General features: G+C 43.0%; 1 long non-coding RNA gene across 1 annotated transcript in view; it reads right to left on the bottom strand.

Moving 5' to 3' along the window:
* The window catches only part of LOC140895022 (uncharacterized), a 47438-nt gene extending 28456 nt beyond the window's left edge, over positions 1–18982 (bottom strand). The window contains exon 1 of the long non-coding RNA XR_012154041.2: positions 18866–18982. This is a non-coding gene — a long non-coding RNA (uncharacterized LOC140895022). The remainder of the gene's footprint in view (positions 1–18865) is intronic.
* Positions 18983–21019: the final 2037 nt, after the last annotated feature.

Raw genomic sequence — 21019 nt, 5'->3', positions numbered from 1 at the left:
CTCTTAATACAACTCACTTCAGAAAGGAAGACCGACTCCGACCCTATGATGGTGCTTTGAAGAACTTGACTATATTATTCTTATTTACTATTTGTTTTGTCATAGCGCTTTGGAGCCCCAGGCATGGACCAGAACCCACGGTGCTAGGTGCTGTACAAACACAGAACAAAAAGACGGTCCCTGTCCCAATTAGCTTACAATCTAAGCATAGGACAAGAGCCAATAGTTGGATACAGACGGGAGCAGAAGGGATCAAGGAGACAATATTGGTTAGCACGATAGGCTGTGGTTTCAGTGGACCAGCTGCTTAACCCTTGTCAAGCTTTCTGTAGGCATTACAAAACATCACTGGAACAATGAGGTACTCGTGTTTTCAGGAAATCAGTAAGGAAACTGCACGTAATCCCGTCTTTAGTTACGATAGGTCTAGCAAAACCAGCATTCACCCACATAAAACTGATTGTCACATTCCCAAAACAGAGATGGACCTGAGCCCATCCTCCAGAACCAGACAAAGTGTCTCTGGATGGGGCGTTTGAAATCCAAGCCCTGGCCTACGCCTGAATTCTTTAAAAAAAATCCTATCTTTCTAATGAGCCAAACCATACCCTCAGAATGAAGCACCCTCCCATTTTGGGATCAAAATCCAGATCCCGAGCTGACACCGGCTGCTTGAGTGTAGCTGTGCCCAGAAGTGCAGTGACGCATCACAAGAAGAGTGGAGTTGAGCTGTGGTAAAGTTTCTGCTGCTGTGCCATTTGGATTTGCTCTGATCATTCTCTCTAAGGTTTCTGTAGCTCCCTGCATAGCAGGGAGTCTGTCAAGGTAGGGAGATCACACAGGCATTTCAAGTAAATTTGGCTAAAAATAGGTGCAGACAGTTACTTTGAGCTTCCTAATGTTCTCACTCTGCCTCGTCTATTTTCCTGAAAATAGGGAGATAACTGTACATTTTGGTGCTCCAGGGCGGAGGGGTTTGGGAGTCTGTGACAAAAGAGGGATGTAGCCATGAAAATGAGAAAGGCAAAAGGATGATTGAAAAATAGAGACAAAAACTAGCTAAGGGATGGGATTTGAAAGCAAAGAGATCCCTCCAAGTTCCCTTTGGGAAAGAAATAGAGTAAAAAAGCAAGTGAAGGGAATAGGGGCAACTGGTGGAGGGATAGCTCAGTGGTTTGAGCATTGGCCTGTTAAACCCACGGTTGTGAGTTCAATCCTTGAGGGGGTCATTTAGGGGATGTGGGGCAAAAATTGGGGATTGGTTCTGCTTTGAGCAGGGGGTTGGAATAGATGACCTCCTGAGGTTCCTTCCAGCCCTGATATTGTATGTATGTATGATTGTATGTATGAACTGCAGTAGCTTCTTCTCTCATAGTGAGCTCTCAGTGAAATCGACTGGGATCTCAGTGGATGGCTTCTTTGACTTCCTGAGTCGGCAGCAGAGGTAGGCATTGCTTTGGGGAACAAAGGGGAAAAGAGCAAGAATAGTGGGCAAGATGAGAAGAAAAGAAAGATGAGCAGAATGAATGAGGCCCCAAACCAATAAGCCACAATGGCAGGGCACTGGGAAAAGTGAGAGGCACAGTTCAGAGCCCAGGTCTCTAGATGGTGTGTGCCGGCTTCCCACTGAGTAGGTGTTAGAGTGGGATACAGAGAAGCCCAGCCACTCAATCATGTGCAGGGAGCTGACATACAGCATGCAGGCACGGGGCTGGTGAAAATTAATGATGCTATTTACATTATTTATCATACAATTAAATAAATAATAAAATCCTACGAATATTAACTGGAGTTGCCAGCATTAATCTCCCCTGAATAACGGCAAGGTGTTGCACACGCCGGTCACCCCCATCATTCCTTTCCCAGCATTGCTGAACTATACAATATTAACTATTCTTTAATATTTAAATCGCAATAGTATCCAGAAGGCTGAATAAGCCCTTTGTGCTACGTGCTGTGCACACGTATGCTAGAGCTAGATACATGAAGGATGTATCACTGCCCAGTGCTGTCGAAGTGATATGGAAATGTGTGACACAACAGGTCTTCTTTCCCACTGATTGGCAACACACACTCTCTTGTGTGCTTCAGACGCCTCTATGGTATTCATGTCACTGGCCATGTTAACATATTCCAGCGGTCTAGTTATTTATTAGATGCTGACAATGCACTCGGTACTCTAGAGGACACAAAATAAGTTCGTTCAGGCCTCCAAGATATGTTACTGTCTGGAAGATAGACACAGAAGCCAGGGCATACTTAGAAATGTGGAACAGGAAGTCACAGTGGTTCCATACATAGATTGTAACTGTTCTATGCGGAAGAGGGCTCAGGTGCATCAACAACTGCAGCCTCTGTCCTTGCCCAGACAAAGCAGAGTGCTCTCCATTGGCCTGGGGAGAAGGTGGAGTGTTGTCAGGCTGAGGCAGTAGTGGGGTTGGGCTAGGGGAATGCAGTCCATTGCTCTTCTGACATTTCTGGTACTCTTCCCTCTGGCCCCATGGAAATTCCTCAGGCATGTTAATACAGTCCCATTGTATCTATCATTCAGTATCCTCTTTTAACGGCATGGGGGACAGACATGGGCTGGGGAAACCATGCTGCCAGGCTCTGGGGAGCTGTGACACCAGGATAAAGAGCTGGCAGGTGGCCCTGATTCCCTGCTGGTCCTCTAGGAAATATATGGAGATGGGCAGGGATTGTGGGTGGGCCCTATACCTAGGGCCCACCCACTAACCCTAACAAAAAGAGTTAGAACTCATCCTACAGAAAAGCCCACCAACCCTTAGTCCCATCCACGGGTTGGCTTTTCTAATGTTATTTGCTTGGTTCTTGTGTGTATTGAGGAAAAGTGAGGCTTTAGGAGGGTCTTAAATGAGGATAAGGAGGTGAACTGGGATGGGGAGCATTCCACACATAGCCAAGGCCCTGAAGTAGCCAAGGGATTAAATTTACATTTCTCTGTCATCGCCAGTTGTTGAATTCATACGCCGCGCTCTCTGCTAATAGCCTCTAGGATGCTTTCATTGGCATTTGGTTAAAGTTTCCAGTGGTTTTTTAGTCCCAGGAGGTAATTTCCAGTGCTTTGACTGAGTGGTTGGTCGTTATCTTCCCACTTGGCAATGCTGACATTTTCACGGTGTGTTCCATTTTCATTTGCAAACATTTTACGGAATCACAATGGGCATTTTTGAACAGCACTAATTTTAATCTATTTTCAGGCAGGTTGGTGGGGGGGTAAGGTCAGCATTTTGTCAATGGCAAATCTAATGAAAATAAAGGTCCAGATACCAACACGTTATGGAACTGGATAAGCCTCCTTGACTGTTGTCATTACAATGGATAGTTCTGTTCAGTCACTTTACATTATATTGATTTTTTTTCAAGCACTCCACCTTAAACTTATTTTTCATTTCAAGAAATCAATACTATGGATCCTTTGATATAAGGCATGCAGTGTGCTGCCAGAATATGTATTGCATGATGGAAGAAGTTGAGGGGGTTTTTTCTACCAGCTTTTTCCTTGTTGAACATAAATTGAAAATCTCAGTTACTTAAAAAAATACAAAACTGGGCAACATTTCCTGCATTTGATTCTTTGGCACTATATCACCTTGCTTGGTGCGTGCAAATGAGTTTCTGCTTCCAAAACCCCATTCTTCATGAAGGGTAGAGTTATGAATGCACTAGTCAGTTCTAGATTCATCATGATCTTCACTGGCAATTTTTTTTCCTTCTTCCAATTCAGCTTCCCTCGCCTGGGATGGAAAAAATCTTATTTTTGAATGTCAATTGCATGGAACAACAAGTTTGTACCTGTCAAGGTTCTGATTTGTACAGCTGTGTAAAATATTGAATGCCAAATTAAAAATGCTTGTGGGGTTTGCAGAGCTTCCACAAACACGCCGGTGCCGCACACACAATTTTTCACATCATCCAAACGTTTGTCACTCGTCGGTGGGGGAAAAAAAGGTTCAGGATGGACATCTGCAAAAATTCAGAGGCAGCTTTTTACAGGGTGTTTCACCTCAGCCACATGTTGGGAGGCAAACAGCAGAGGTGATGCAGTGCTATCAGAGAGAGGTCTTGGTGGACATGAGCTTTGTGAGGTCAGAGAGTCTTGGGGGCCGAGTCAGAATCTCCACAGGTTAAAACTGCTCAGCCATCCATCCCACCCATTTGGATGGTTTTGGTGAATCACGCTCTAACCCGCTTGAGGTTGAGAACTCCTGAGCAGCTTGTTTAACCAGCAGGGGAAAACAAAAGAATATTCCTCAGTAACTGTGGGTTCCACCAGTCTGACCGAAATCAGCCAGTCAAACCTGTGGCCCAGCAACTTTGGCCTGACCACGTCGACCCTCACACGCATGCACCATAGTGCCCACGATATATCTGGCTGATAAATAATTTAGTTTGGAAAATTATCGTTCCAGTAAGCTGCAATAGACTTGCTGATGTGAACGAGCGCTGCTCCACGTGATTAAAGGCCGCAGTATCAGGGCAACATTGTCGGGTTGTAGACTCCAGTGGCTGAGCGATGTGCTGCCCCTCAGCACTGACGCTGACCTGGCAGTGGCCCAGGACTTCAGCCAACAGTCTTTTCTATTTCCCTTTGGTGGAAGGGGAAGCAAGCCTTGTACTCCCTAATTCTCAAAACCAGCTGAGAAGCCATAACGTTTTTTTAGCATTAATGGCAGTAAATGAACAATTTTCTAAACCTGACGTTTGAGTGGCATGCATTGGCTTCCTTAGTCAGGAAGGCTGAAGAGAATGGCAACTACAAGGTTAAATCCCCTCTCAGCCCTAGTGATGATGGTCCTTAGTGTGAGGCAAACCCACAGCCAAACCAGGTGCCATAACTCACCCCTCCAACAGAGCCAGCAGTGACTCATTCCTCAGGCAGGCAGTACCAGCCTATCCCTGAGCAAATCAAGGGTCAGATGACCCCAAGGCTCAGGTATTTCCCCAATCCCGCCGGAGCTGCAGATCAGTCTGTGCAACAGTACTACCCAGCCAGGAACCCTTCTGCAGCCTTGCAGTGTGATTGATTCCCTAGTCTCCCAGCCTGCTCTTGATCCAGTTCCTGTTTCCATCCAAGCTTTGCCCAAGCCTTGTTCCAGCCTTGTCCAGGCCCTACTCTGAGCCAGTACTCCAGTCCCGTTATGACCTGCTTCAGCTCCACATCTGCCTCCTGACCCCCACACCCACAGACTCCGACCATTGCTTGGACCTTTGCCTGGCACACAAACTCTGGCTATGATACTGATTTGGCTTGTTTACAGCCTCTGACCCTGGCCTGTCCCTGGACCGTGTTTCCAATGCTGCCCTGAGCCTGGTCCCGACCCAATATCTGGCTCTGACCTCTGCTCCATCCACCAGGTCTGACTATGTGGGTATGAGTGTCTGATGCTTATGGTTGACTGAGGTCATTAGCAAGCACATCTGCACCATGGCTCCCACAATATATCTGGCTGGTAAATAATTTAGTTCCCAGTGTTATGAAATATGAATCCCTGGCTCTTTATGAGTACAAATATTCATACACAGTCTTGCCTTTATAAATAATTAAAGTTGGTTACACACAATGACTTTTGTAAATGATATGAAATTTAAGTAAAAAGCTTGAGTATTTATCTTTCCTGCTCAAAGGGAGAAAAGGTCACAGAGATGACAACATAGGAGTATATATGAGAGATCAGTGGACTACATATGTCCTCTATATAATTCTCTGATCCAATGTACTTGGGACTGCAGATATGTGATTTTTATGGAAAATGAATTCAATTCAGACAGAAACTGGGTGGTGAGGGAGGAGTCTGCTCTGAGCATTTGTGAAGGTGTAACAGGTATCAAAAGACACTACTCCGCATTCAGCTCCTATTAAGTCTACCGCTAACACAGAATGCTATTAGCAGTCCTGGCACAATAGAAGAATGTGGGGTAGACAAAGAAAGAAAAAAAATCAGGATTGATGTTCTTTTCCTGTATTTGTGATCTTACAGAAAACAGCCATAGAATACAAATCAACACATCCTATCTAGAAGAAGGGTGGGATCCTCTGAGACTGGTACTTTATTGATGAAGTCAATACAGTCATCAGAAGGTAGAAGGCACTATGAGTGTAAAGAAAATCTAACCTTGTGTAAATCTTTTATTTTTTAATTAAGTTCTTTAGGAACACAGCACTTGATAATACAAAGGTAAAGCTGTCCAGCTTTAGCTTGGCTAAGGAATGGCATAGCTTTTGTTCAGCAGAAGAAACACTCACACTGATTGCTTCCACTCTCTTCTTGGAAGCTCAGCCCAAGTGTTGCAGGGACATCTCGAGTGGTGGGTCTGGCTTTTATACAACAAAGTCACAGCAGGTTTTCTCTCTCTCTCTCTCTCTCTCTGGTTAATAGTTACGCCAACTTTAGCCTATCACCAACACATTGTGCTACGGGTGACTCTCCCAGTCAGGGCTGTACATATTCACACCATCTGGACACATCGCAGCATATCCTATGTGAGGTCATACCAGGTTCGTAAGGCACTGGAATGTTGCTGGTGCCCCATGACATAAGACGGTTATAAATTACTGAAATTTCTTAAAGGTAAGGAGGAAAAAACCTCCCCTTACGTATACAACCCCACAAAACATCAGACCACCTTGTCACACGAAGAAATGGTAATAGAATAGTACATAAACACTGGCAGATAAGGAAGATACTGTTAGGAATTCAGAGAGCTAAGGGGGAAAATGAAGAATAAATGGCCAAATATATAAAGAACAATTCTTGAAGTGCACCAAATGTAGTATTTGTATTGCAAGAGAGACCAGAGGCCCTAATGCCTGATTGTGCTAGGCACTGTGAAAATAATAGCGGAAAGACAATCCCTTAGATCAAATTACTGAAGACTGCAGGTAGTGGACAATTCAAGGAGGAAAAGGAGCTTACAGAAAAGCTTACATCATTTATATGCATCAGTTTTCACTATGGGGTATGACAGGAAAATCCCTAAATTCTTCACAATCAATGAAAGTGAGTCACTGTCAGAGACGAGAGGAATCAAAAGGAAGTGATTGAATGACACACAAAATTAAATTGCAGTAAACAATCAGCACCGAATGGCATTCACCCAAGATCTCTGACAGAACTAAAAAGTGAAGTAGCTGAGGTAGGAGCAAAAATATGCTATTTATCATATACACGAGTAGTGCACTAGATGTTACCCAAGGGAAGCCAATATCAAATCCATCTACAAAAGGATGCTAAGAAGATCTGAAAACTGTAGAAATCCCTAGATTAGCACGCTGTGATGGGGACAAACATGCATGGCTACTACCTGGGTAACTCGTGCCTCTTGGACCTGTTGGAATTCTTTGTACAAGTGAACAGAACAATGGCTAAAGGAGAATCAATGGCTATTTATTTAGATCAAGAGATATAATTTAGTTAGATTTTCAAACAGCTTTAGATAATGTCTACCACAAAGGGCTATTGAGAAGCTCAGCAACAAGAGAATGAGAGGTGAAGTCCTGTTATGGATTAAAAATTCAATCTGTCCCAGACCCTATTTGCTAAACAGTAGATGAAGAGCTCGAGGGAAGGTGAGGGTCAGCAGGGAAAGATGATCCCTGGACATATGTGAGCGTGTTAAGCCAAAATCAGTTAATATGGAGCTTGATCCTGCTCTCATTAAAGTCAGAGGCATTGACCGATTGACTTCAATGGTTTGGGACTGGGTCCATGAGACATACAGTAGCTTTTTGTAATCTTTATTCATACATCCCCTTTAACCTGTGCAAGCCTTCACACAGTGAATAGCAAATAACATGGGTCTCAACACGAGAGAATATTTTTGCGTTTCCTTTTAAGATCTCAAAGAGTTTTACGAAATTTAATTAATTAATCCTAATAACTCCCTTCCGAGGTAGATCAATATTATTTACTGCAATAAGGTGTACCAACACCACAGTGTGTCTGACGGGGTTAATGAGAGCCCATGGGTGCAATCAGCCTCGCCCTGTGACAATGGCAGTAGGTGTCAAGCCTGGAGGAAGGAGTTAAAAGGACTGAACCTGCTCAGGTAGACTCTGACCAGGAGGGAAAGCAGATCTCTGGTTGTCACTCAGGAAGAGAAGTCCAGCTGGAGTCAGGGAGCTCAGGTGAACAGCTGGCAGACAGAGCTTCTGCGAAGGAATGTATGCCTGCAGCAGGGAGCCCAAGGCACTCGAAAAGCAGCATGAGGAAGTGAGTCTGCCCAGGATTCTGCACACTGGTGGAGGGGCCAACTGAGTTAGGGACTGCCCTGCCAAGGGAGTGGAGAAAACTCCCCTCCAGCAGAACCAGCTGGGTGGTAGAAAGTGCTAAGAAGCTCTGCAGTGGGCTGGTGGAAGAGGCTTAGAAAGTGTAAAGCTGATAAGCTCAGAGTCCAGGAAGAGGCTGAGGGAAAGGCCCAAGACAGGGCAAGGTAGGAAGTGGTTCAGTGAGGCAGGCAGGGGTCTGAGTAGTCAAGCTTTGACTGCCTAGTCAAGGGTTCTTGGATCAGAACCCAGTGGAGAGAAAGGGCCTGGGTTCCCCTACCAGCGCAGTGAGGAAGCTAGAACGGAACCGACTTCTGACAAGGGGTAAGGACTTCTGTAACCCACCAGATAGTAGTAATCTGAGAATCACACCCCTAACTTGTAGTGTAGACCTGGCCTGTGTGATTTGGCCAGGGGGCTGGCTCACAAAAAGCAGCAGACCACCACAGGCCTGGAATGGGTTGTCAGCAGGGAGGGCTAAACGAGGAGAGTGTGACTACGCCACAACACCTACCCAATATGGGGCACATGGGCTGGTGAGTCGCATGTTTACATGTAATCTTTGTACAGGCAGGGAATCTGAAGCATCTCAAGGTTAAATGGCTTGCTCAAGGTCATATAGTAAATCAGAAGCTCTTGTGTATAAGAATTAGGTAGTATCCCTTTAATAGTTTGTGAGCCCTCTAGTGGTGCTCGCTGTGTTCTGTGTTTCAGAAACCAGTCAGTGCAGTATCCAGGTAGTTAGGTCTTGTATGTTTGGATATATTTGGTAAACATATTTATTTGAAACCTCACCAACCCCGGGTGTTTTTCTTTCATTGCATAAAGAGCAAAAGACACAAGAGCAGCAAAGGCAGCAGTCAAAGAAGCACACCTTGCTCCTAGTCCCATTCTGTCGGAAAACACATCCTCTCGCATACCTGTATACAGCACCAAGATAAGGCTGCAGCCTTAATTCTTAGCTAAAGAACAGATGGAAAAGCTAATCTGGGAAACATGTTCAAATGGGTCTTTAAATTCATCCCTTTTGCAAATGTTGAATGTGATCCCATATACTCATGAGATATGTATTTAGTGCATGCAAATGTGCTTTTGTACCTGCAGGTCAGGTGACTATACCTAATAGACTTGTGTCTGCTAGTGCATTTTTACACATAAAAATAGCTGCCTATGCAAAATGTGTGGGTACAACCTGGACAATCTGGCCGTTAACATCATTTTAACACTGACGGATCAAACTGACCTCAATAGAACTACTCGGAAGTCATTCAAGGAAGGACTTTGGTCCAGTATTTGTTTTTAAATTCCTAATTCTGCTTTTCAAAGCATCTGAGACAACTGTTGGTACTAACACATTGAAGAAAAACAATCTTAAAAGTCAGCCTGTTATTAATCATTATTATTAGTGTTACAGTAGCACCCAGGAGCCCCCATCGTGGACCAGGACCCCATTGTGCTAGGTGCTGTTCAAACAGAACAAAGAGACAATCCCTGCCCCAAAGAGCTCACAATCTAAGTATAAGACAAGAGACAACCTGTGGATACAACAAACAGACAAGAAGAGCACAAGTAAACAATGAGACAATACCGGTCACCATAATAGGCAGTGGTCTCAGCGGCTGGCTTGCCTGTCTATTGTCAAGTTATTGTATGTATCCTGCCAAAGAACAGCCTAGGGTGTACTGCCACGTGAGAAATCTGAGGTTGGAAGCGACGCCCAAGGTCATCAGGAGGTGACTGCACAGAGGAGACTCTTGGGGCCTGATGCAAATCTCAGTGAAGTCAGCTAAACCTTTTCAATGACTTCCATGGCCTTTAGATTAGGCCCATTGATTGAGCTGGGCTGGGTCCGAGCTTCTCAGATCTGGCTGAGGCACGATGAGCAGAAGGCCCACCAAAGGACTAAGTGTACACAAAATGTAACTCCAATTTTATAACAGTGGTGGTTGCCCTAACTCAGGGTTTCCTATTGCAAATTAAACTGTCATTTAAAAAGGGGGGTTAAAATGGAAAGGACCCAGGCTGTAACATGGAAGTTCACTTAAGGTAAGATAGTAATAATTAGAGATGACTGTAGATGGCAATTGTATTTCCAGACAACTTTCCAGGTCTTGGTATTTGTTTTCATTCCACCCTGGAACAAAAACAAAACTTAATATTTTCATGAAAATTGAGTTGTTTTGAAATGTCCATTTTTTAAAATAAAAAACCTGAGGTTTCTAATTTGGGAATAGGTGTTGAAATGTGTGTGTGTGTGTGTGTGTGTGTGTGTGTGTGTGTGTGTGAGAGAGAGAGAGAGAGAGAGAGAGAGAGAAGTCAGTTCTAGTAATAATGCCCGTGCTTTTATTTCATATTTCAGAATATACAATTCTTGATCCTCAGACCCCAGAGCAATATAAATGTGAATTGTGTGTGCTGATGAAATGTAAATCTATAGAGCCTAGCCAGCTATGTGCTTTCATTTAGAGTTCATTTGAACCAGAACTAAACTTTTCTTCTCATTCCAGCAACACTCCCGGAATGTGGGTGCTTAGTGAAGCTAAATATGTCTCAGTGATGTTTCTCACATTACAACATTTACCCACCTTGAAAAGCAAGAGAAATTTAGCATCTAAATATAGACACAACTAATTAGCAAAACCCAAAATTTGACTGTGAAACTACTTATAATGTTCCCTCTTTCCATATCACCTTCCAGATTAACATATTGTGTGGACAACTTTAACTCTTATGCTATTTTCTAGAGCTTATTGGTTTGTGAAGTAGAAGCAAGAAATGGGTCGTTAAGGAGCTACCCAATGGTCACTCAGATGACCACAGTCCTTTAAATGACCAACATTACAAACTCCCCAAAGCAGTTAGGATTCACCATATTTCCAAAAGTACCATCTCTGGATGGTGGCATCTCTGTGAAGTGATGTAATGACATAAGCCAACAGGCATTGTTCAAATTGGTGATGAAATTCGTAGTTCCACTTTCACAGCTTCAAGCACAGCAGTTCAAGGAAGGACAAGACTGATATACAAACTGTATGCAAGGATCCAACCCCTCCTGTGTTTGAGATACTTTTCCATTCTGATCTGTGCCTAGTTTTCCATCTTAACAGCGGTTGCATCAGACTATTTTATAAATGTAGTTTAAAGAGTTTCATAACTATGTTAGTGCCATGCAGGAGCTTAAGAAAAAGAGCAAACCTGATCTTCACTCCAATGGCTGGTAGGGGCTGCACTTGCTGTAGAGTTGACGGATTAAGGTGTGGGTAGAGTGTCCTAGCTCCAAGTCCAATTTACAACCTCTTTCCTATCTAGCATTTCATGGAGCAGTAAGGGCAGCCCTTATGGATCTGGGTGTAATTCCAATCTCTCGGCAAAAGGTAATGTGCTTCCAAAGCACAAGGGCTAGGGCAAGAGACAAAAACTGGTTGGTGAGAGAAAGGTCTGTTGTAATGATTAATAAGGAGTTGTAGTCTTCTGACACATAGGCAGCTAATGGCTGGAGGGATGTTACAGGACATGCACTAAAATAAAGACACCAGGGAACTTTGAAATCTGTCATCCAGGGAGATTGATTGGACAGAATAGCACACTGCTCTACTGGCATTAAGCTTACATACACAGCCAGGGGAGGGAGAATAACAGCTAAGAGAATTCCATATATTCAACACTCTTCTGTAATGGGACTGATTCTCTAGTCTTTACATTAATTTCAGTGGAGTTTGAGCTTGGTACAACCAGATGAGAGGCCCTGATCATCCACTCTTATAATAATTTATCATATGTACTGTGGTAGCACCTCAGAGCCTGGGTGATGGACTGGGACTCCATTGTCCTGGACTTTATGGAGGGTAAATGTAGTTGGAATGCAAGGAAAAGCTTTCTCCCACTACCTGCCCTATGGCTTCTGGAGAAGGTAGAACTGGTTTACCATGACTTTAAGATTAAGAAGAAAATGAGTATTTAAAAAGAAAAAATATTCCTCCTGTGTAAATATAAAAGACTGTTTCATTATTGCCAAGGACCAGTAGAAATAAAGCCAACACTTCATAAAATTCACAATACACTGTTACATCTAATTGAATCTTCTGCATCTATTTTTAATAAGGAGCTAGTTTGTTTAATGCGGTGGCTAAATAATTACGAGCATGAGTTTGTTCTCTAGATGGGACGCATTGGTTCATAGATATTAAGGTCAGAAGGGACCATTATGATCATCTAGTCTGACCTCCTGCACAATGCAGGCCACAGAATCTCACCCACCCACTCCTGAGATAAACCTCTCACCTATGTCTGAGCTATTGAAGTCCTCAAATCATGGTTTAAAGACTTCAAGGAGCAGAGAATCCTCCAGCAAGTGACCCGTGCCGCATGCTACAAAGGCGAAAAAACCCCAGAGCCTCTTCCAATCTGCCCTTGAGGAAAATTCCTTCCCGATCCCAAATATGACGATCAGCTGAACCCTGAGCATATGGGCAAGATTCACTAGCCAGATACCCAGGAAAGAATTCTCTGTAGGAGCTCAGATCTCACCCCATCTAACATCCCATCTCAGGCCATTGGGCCTATTTACCATGAATATTTAAAAATCAAATAATTGCCAAAATCATGTTATCCCATCATACCATCTCCTCCATAAACTTATTGAGTTTAATCTTAAAGCCAGATAGGTCTTTTGCCCTCACTGCTTCCTTTGGAAGGCTATTCCAGAACTTCACTCCTCTGATGGTTAGAAACCTTCGTCTAATTTCAAGTCTAAACTTTCCGATGGCCAGTTTATATCCATTTGTTCTTGTGTCCACATTGGTACTGAGCTTAAATAATTCGTATGTGATGGTATTTAATTACTGTCTCTCAAGGAATTATGAGAAATATTCAGCCATGCACATTGAAAAAACAGTGATTGAGTCCTCACTAACTTGTCTGAGCAGCCGACCAAATGATTTATGTCCTGGATATCTGTGTGGGCCTCACTGAAGGACTGGGGCCTTAGACTCAGGTTTCTTTTCATTAAATAATAGTGTGGGTCTCTTGATGGAAAATAACCCAATTGCCAGTACACTGCTACAAGCATAATTATTACTGATCAAGCGGTTTCTTTAAAAGGAAAAGGAAACCTCACATAAAATAAGCAACAGTTTAATGTAAATCACTTCCGAGCAACAATTGCTGAGCTATTATAACCAACGTAATCTAGCTGTTGAGAGTGAAACAATAAGAATACACATTTGTTTTTATTGTGTGTGCATGGCACTATTTTCACTATAATAATGGGTAAGGGAAGGTGCAGACCCCGGATCTCTAAGGTAGAGATTGAGGCTTGGGCAACTTGGCCCAGTATTCTATTTCTCAGATCTGTGCTCTTTCTTGCAGTCTCTCCCTGCCACACACTGCTACAGCATTTTTTCAGTTCTTCTGCTCCAGCAGCTGATTATTTACAGGGAGGGGTGGCAGAGGAATGGAACTGAGAGAATTATTCTTTGCAAATAACATGTTATGAATTTATCCCTTTTTCCTTCTTCACACACCATTAGGGAAATGCAACCTAGATGGAGCTACGATAAGGTGGGTGTAAAACTGGTTGGAAAGCTTTTCCCAGAGAGTAGTTATCAGTAGTTCACTCATGCTGGAAGGGCACAATGAGTGGGGTCCCACAGGGATCAGTTCTGGGTTCTGTTCTGTTCAATGTCTTCATCAATGATTTAGATAATGGATAGAGAGTACACTTATAAAGTCTGCGGATGACACCAAGCTGGGAAGGGTTGCAAGTGCTTTGGAGGATAGGATTATAATTCAAAATGATCTGGACAAACTGGAGAAATAGTCTGAAGTAAATAGGATGACATTCAGTAAGGACAAATGCAAAGTACTCCACATAGGAAGGCACAACCAGTTGCACACATACAAAATGGCACATGACTGCCTAGGAAGGAGTATTGCGGGGCCATAGTGGACCACAAGCTGAATATGAGTCAACAGTGTAACACTGTTGCAAAAAAAAGCAAACATCATTCTGGGATGCATTAGCAGGAGGGTTGTAAGCAAGCCACGAGAAGTAATTCTTCTGCTCTACTCCACGCTGATTAGGCCTCAACTGGAGCATTGTGTCCAGTTCTGGGCACCACATTTCAGGAAAGATGTGGTCAAATTGGAGAATGTCCAGAGAAGAGCAACAAAAATGACCAAAGATCTAGAAAATATGACCTATGAGGGAAGATTGAAAAAAATTGGGTTTGTTTAGTCTGAAGAAAAGACGACTCAGAGGGGACATAATAGCAGTTTTCAAGTACATAAAAGGTTGTTACAAAGAGGAAGGAGAAAAATTGTTCTTCTTAACCTCTGAGGCTAGGACAAAAAGCAAGGGGCTGAAATTGCAGCAAGGGAGGTTTAGGTTGAACATTAGGAAAAACTTTGTAACTGTCAGGGTGGTTAAGCACTGGAATAAATTGCCTAGGGAGGTTGTGGAATCTCTATCGGTGGAGCTTTTTAGGAACAGGTCAGACAAACACCTGTCAGGGATGGTCTAGATAATACTTAGTCCTGCCTTGAGTGCAAGGGACTGGACTAGATGACCTCTCAAGGTCCCTTCCAGTCCTATGATTCTATGACTCTTCTAGGGGGAAGTTGGATGGCCAACAGCCATTTTTATAGCGTCTTCTGCTAGCTCCTTTCTGGAATGACTCTGAACAGGATCTTAGAGATGGATATTCTATCCTCCTAACTGCAAGAAAGACTCAGTAATGACAGCCAGTAAGAGGAGACAGGATATAGTGGAAGGAAGGGGATAAAACAATATCTCAGACTGGCAGTGAAATATCACATCCAATGCCTGAATGCCCCAACAGCTAAGAGAAGATTAGACAAATGAACGATAAAACTAACAACTGCATCTGGTCCTCACTGGATAAGAAAGTAATGAAAATCTCAAGAAAGATAAATGGAAAAGTTAGTTTTAAATGGATTTAATAAAAGTAAAGGAGTACAAGTGTTCATTCTGGTCTTCTGACTTAATCTTTCTATATTTTAGTCTTCCTAACTGAGTTCTATCTCATTAGCCATAGTTTAATAAAGGGTTACATATTCAGCTGAAATCTAAGCAACATTTAATACATTAAAATGAAAATAAGATGTCCTTGGCTGGATTCTTGCATATTACAATGTGATCTTCAAAACCAAGGGATTTTTTTTTGGAAGGAAAAAAATAATTCAAAAAGTGTTCCATCTTTCTTCATTCGATTGGGAATAATGCAAAATCTCAATAAAAGGAAGAAAGGTTTATCGTAGAAATTTAGGACTGGAAAGGACCTTGAGAGGTCAAGTCCAGTGCCCTGCAATTTAAACAGAATTAATTCTAAAATGAGTGGATCTTATGAAGATAAGTGTTCCAAAATTAGCAGTATTTTTTTAAATTCTATATTCTTTGTTTTACAGTTTCTCACAAACTTTGGAATTGAGCTAATTTATTTCCCCCCTTTTGCCTTTTAATAATTTATTAGTTTTAAGTCAAGTTTGCTCAAAGTTAGCACTGTTGAACCTCTGCTCAGAAGGATTCTCAGTAAGCTTGTATGGTAAGAAAAATATATGGAAATATATTCCATCTTTTTGTTCTGTTTGTATAGCACCTAGCTCAACGGGGCCCTGGCCCATGACTGGGGCTCCTCAGTGCTACTGTAATATACACAATAATACTGATTTCTGAGCACAAAATGGAACTCATCTGCTTAGATATTCTGGAAGGAAGGTCAATACAATGGGCGAGATTGGATGAAATGTGTTTCAAATTAGTATAAATGATCAAAAATCCTCACTAAAGCAGGATGCACAATATAAACTCAGCCCAAGTTTTCCCTTGCTCCTTCCATCAGACCTAGCTCCACACAATCTCCTGTTCCCTGAGCTTCTCCAGCTTACTGCCAGACCTCCTGCCTCTGGCAGTCTCAGCCACCTCCCTCCTTGCAGCTTCCTGCTGCCTTTTACATTGGATCAGCAGATTCCTCTCTGGTGGGACCATGGGACTCATCTTGTAAGCCTGACCGGCTAGCCTCAGGCTCTCCAGCCGCTAGGCAAACCACCTTGTTACAGTGGGGATTTCACCACCTCCCTTGGTGACCTGTTCCAGTGCTTAACAATCCTTATAGTTAGACAGATTTTGCTAATAGCTAACCTAAATCTCCCTTGCTGCAGATCAAGCTGATTACTTCTTGTCCTACCTTCAGTGGACATGGAGAACAATTTCATCACTGTCCTTTTTACAAAAGCCTTTAATGTATCTGAAGACCATTTTGAGGTCCCTCCATCAGTCTTCTTTTCTCAAGACTAAACATGCCCCGTTTTTTAACCTTTCCTAACTGTTAATATTTCCTAATGTGCTATGGACTAGAAACAGTACTTTATACCTGCAGAAGGTATTTAGGTTAGAGGGCCATATCACAACACAGATTATTGAGCAGAACTTCTTACTGAAATCATTTTGCTCTGCTTAAAAGCTGATGGCATATGACCCACTCTTTCTACCATTCAGCCAGCTGTGTGTGTTACTGCAGAGCAGATGTTCCAGGCTGCTGTTTCCCTGGGCTTAGTTGCAGCAAAGCTATGAGATACAGAAAGGCCAGTTTCTCCATTTGGTTGCTGAAAATAAACGTAAACACAAGCTTAGGCCTCAATCCTGGTAACAGTTAACCGTGTGCGACACTTTATACAGACACACAAGTAGTTTTATTGACTTCAATGGGATTATTTAAGTGCGTAAAGTGAAACATCACAGCCTTAAATGTTTGTCTGCTTATCTTTATTTCATGGATCTTTTTATATCAACCAACCTGCTCCTTCCAGGGATAACATAAGCCCACAACTAACGGCTAACATTCGAGGGACTGAATGGAGGGCCGCCATAGCCAAAAGCACAAGCTGTTACAGTTTGGCTAAAGAGCCAAGGCTTTCCAGGTGGGCCTGTAGCAACCCATATCCTCTGTGGGTTCTGCACAGAGTGGCACCTGCAACACAAACTCACCAGTGGGTTACCTCATAATGCAGAGGTATGCACAAGGTTTTTGTACAGCTCTTAACACAATGAGGCCCTGCTCCACATTTAGGGCTCCTGGGTGCTACGATGACCACCAATAAGAAGTAAGAAAAACATGCTTGAAAATCCAAGTGGGATCTTCCATCTGCTAGGCATAAATCCCAAATCCAGTGTTTATCTGTTTAACAAGGAAGTTTTCTTCTTCAGCTGCATGTGCGTGATATTGTACCAATTTTCATCTAAAACAGGCAACACCAACAAAAATGATTGGATACATTTTCTCAAGCAACCTGGAGCATTTCTGATCTTACATAAATATTGTACAGTGGTTCCACCCATGCCTGTCTCTTGTGAGAACCAGGAAAAATCTTTCGTGTTGTTTTTTTTTAAAAGAAAGACACTATTTTTATGGATTACTGAATATAACCTGCTGGTGTGAACAGAAATGGTATAACTGCCAGGGAAGTCCATAGGGAATACTAACCACACACATTAAAAATGAGGCTCCCATTCCAAATGCAAATTTAAAAAATAAACTCTAGGGTCTATTTGTGTAGTGCCTTCTAATTAACTTCCTCTTAATCACTGCAATTGCCACAGGCTATTGTAATCCTGAAGTTTGTTCCACCCATGCTTGTCTGTGCTAATCCTTTATGATGTACATACATGAAGGCTGTCGAAATAATTATCAGCACATATTTCACTTGCTGTACATATTTTCTAGATGAACAAGAACAGAGTGAAACTTTGGTGGTGGGTTAACTTGCTGCGCTCTTGCAGAGAAGCAAAGCAGCATTAAAGCAGAGTTTAATTTTATCGTTCTCAAAGTCCTCAGTCAATAGGGCTCTGACTCATTAAGCTAGTAACCTACTTTCTACACTCATACAAATTATGGGAGGGGAAAGAAATCACCAAACTCAACCTGTTATAGCCACCGCCTTGAAATCAGATCTTCCTGATTTAGTGGCTGGGCATGTCACCATTACTATTTCTTAGGCTGAAAGTCATTATCTTGTATGCCTTGCAACAGCATTGTTCACTTGTTAAACAGAGTTTATATTTAGCAAAATGTTGTATATAAAAAGCAGAGCACTACAGCCATTTGGGATATGAGATTCAATAGGACAAAGTAATGAGCGATGAAGGTTTAGTATACACACTCACCTTGTCCCACATTTAAGGCTACAGACAACAAACTGTTTTGTGGAAGACCAAATAGAACCAATGAACAGCAAACAAGGGCCTCACAGAGATGCAGAATGATGACATATTACTATTAAATTCTTTCCCTTAGGACCTGTTGTAGCCAGTGTATCTTACAGTAGTCCTTGGGGAATTCTAAGATATGCTAGGGGTTGGTCAATGATCAGAAGAGTTGGACAGTGAATTAAAGCCACCTTTTCCTCTCCAACACGCTAGGTCCCGCGCCAAGGACCACACCATCCTTCTCCTTCCTCACTACGTCCAAACACACTGGAAGGCTGTGAAGTGCCAGCCATGGGACGCTCCAGCACAGCGCCTTTCAGCAAGGGAAGTGGCATTAGTGTAGAGGCAGTACTCACCACTTCTTCACGAGAGATCCATGTGTGGGAGAGGGGCTCCTGTGCTGGATCAAGGTAGGAGGATGTGGCCGCTTGGGCTTAGCCCATTTGGATCTATTGTAAGGCAGCTGCGGTGCACTCACTTTGCTGAGTTTAGCTGTCAGAGATACACATTGCTCTAGTTATAAAGCACATCTGAAAACCAAGCAGCCAATTGAAACTGCCATTTCACAGCCTCCTACTGGCAGCCACCATGCTGATGGACACTGGCAGGATGTGGCACCCTGAGTCAGAGATTAGAAACCATTTTCTACCCTGCTTTCACAGTGATCTAGTGATCAGAGGCAGAACTTCACGGCTTCATATTTAAATAACGTTTCATATTTAGTCAGTAATGTTAATCTGTGTGCCACATATGGTTCCCAACCCTCCAGGATTGCCCTGGGGTCTCCAGGAATTAAAGATTAATCTTTAATTAAAGATTATGTCATGTGATGAAACCTGCAGGAATATGTCCAACCAAAATTGGCAACCCTAGTGCCACAATAGTATGCAAGCATGGTGGAAACTAGTTTACAACTGGAGATGTCCCCTGTTACAAATTACAGCAAATCAGGCCCACAAGTTCTAATTTTAGCCAAAAACTGACTTTAAAATTTAATTTACATTTATTTTCTACAAACCAACAACTGCCTTTGTTATTCCCCACTGCTCGTGTGTTCTGTGCCTGATTCACAGAAAAGGCAAGTTTATTACAGCCTCTAGCTACCGCGCTTGGCTTCTTAACTCAAGCTGTGTGGAAATCTGCACTTTCAGCTCCCAAGGTCCCTGATTCAATGCCTGGGGCTGGCCGAGATGGTGGCTGTCACGTAAGTGGTTACTGGGAGCTGTAACAGGCCAATTTCATTTCAGGATGCAGTGCAGAGCAAAACAATGAAAACAGGCATTTGTAGAGACTTCTAACCAATGATCTCAAAGTATTTTACAAACATTAAATAAAGAGGCTTTGCTATTAATTCTGAGAGCTCAGTTACCCACTGCGGAAACTGAGGCAAAGCTATTAAATCACCTCTCCAAGGCTACATACTCTCAAAACAGAGAAAACATATTAAAGTGAAGTCACTTTAGGCAACAAAAGTTTCAGGGAAACAAGCCTTTTCTTCTACTTAATAAGCTGTAATGATGCTTTTAACACTTGCAGAAAGAACAGTATTTATCCTGAAACTGAATGAGTAGTGTACATCTGCACACCAGGATCTGTGAGGAATCACCAGGTGGCGATTTGCAGAACAACTAGGAAATGACTTGCTTCATTTCCCCTCCATCTGTTTAATTTCTTGGATTTCTGGTTTTTTTTTTATCATCTCTAATCTTTTTAAAGGGTTGATGGGTTCACAAAATGATGCCCCCTAAAGATTATTGATCGTATTCCTCCTCTCTCTGAGACATTATCAAAAAACCCTAAAAAGAAGATTGACATGGTAAAGAACTAACACTTCTGTACAGTGGTGAGCTGGAGCCGGTTCGCATGAACCAGTTGTTAAATTTTGAAGCTGGTTTAGAACCGGTTGTTAAAGGAGTGGGGAAGCTCAGGCGGGACAGACAGGATCTGGCCCACAGAACTGTCCTGTCCATCCCACCTGAGCTCTCGGCTGGGAAGTCTCCCATGTGAATTTTTACTGACCCAGTGGCACTCCGAGCCTTCAGCAGCGGGTCCTTCAGTGCCGCCGAAGACCTGGAGGGACTGAAGGACGTGCCACCAAAGTGCCGCTGAAGACCCAGAGCAAGTGAAGGAACCGGTTCTTGAGCTTCTGGCAGCTCATCACTGCTTCTGTAGCCCCAGATGACAGTCATCCTCCATTGCCAGAGCCACAGCACAGCCTGATTGGACGGCACATCTCCATAACAGCTATGGCAGCTCCAAATCCTTAGCTAGAGGAAATACAGCACAGCTTCCTAGTGTGTTGTTAACATCTCTGCCTGAACTGTCACCTTCACCACGGGGTTAGATGAGTCTGAGCCGCAGCAGGTTTCTGGCATGAAGGGCAAGTTCCCTCTTTTAATGATGAATAGAAAGAGCGAGTCACAAACTGCAGCCCCAGGCCTGGGGAAACAGAGCCATGGCAGCTGATTAGCCAGCTGGAAGGTGGTAGTCTTGGTCTCCATTGCACTCAA

This window comes from Lepidochelys kempii, chromosome 10 (genome assembly GCF_965140285.1).
Source record: "Lepidochelys kempii isolate rLepKem1 chromosome 10, rLepKem1.hap1, whole genome shotgun sequence".
NCBI lineage: Eukaryota > Metazoa > Chordata > Testudines > Cheloniidae > Lepidochelys > Lepidochelys kempii.
The sequence above is the reverse complement of the archived record's forward strand: the minus strand, read 5'-3'. Positions and strand labels throughout refer to the sequence as shown.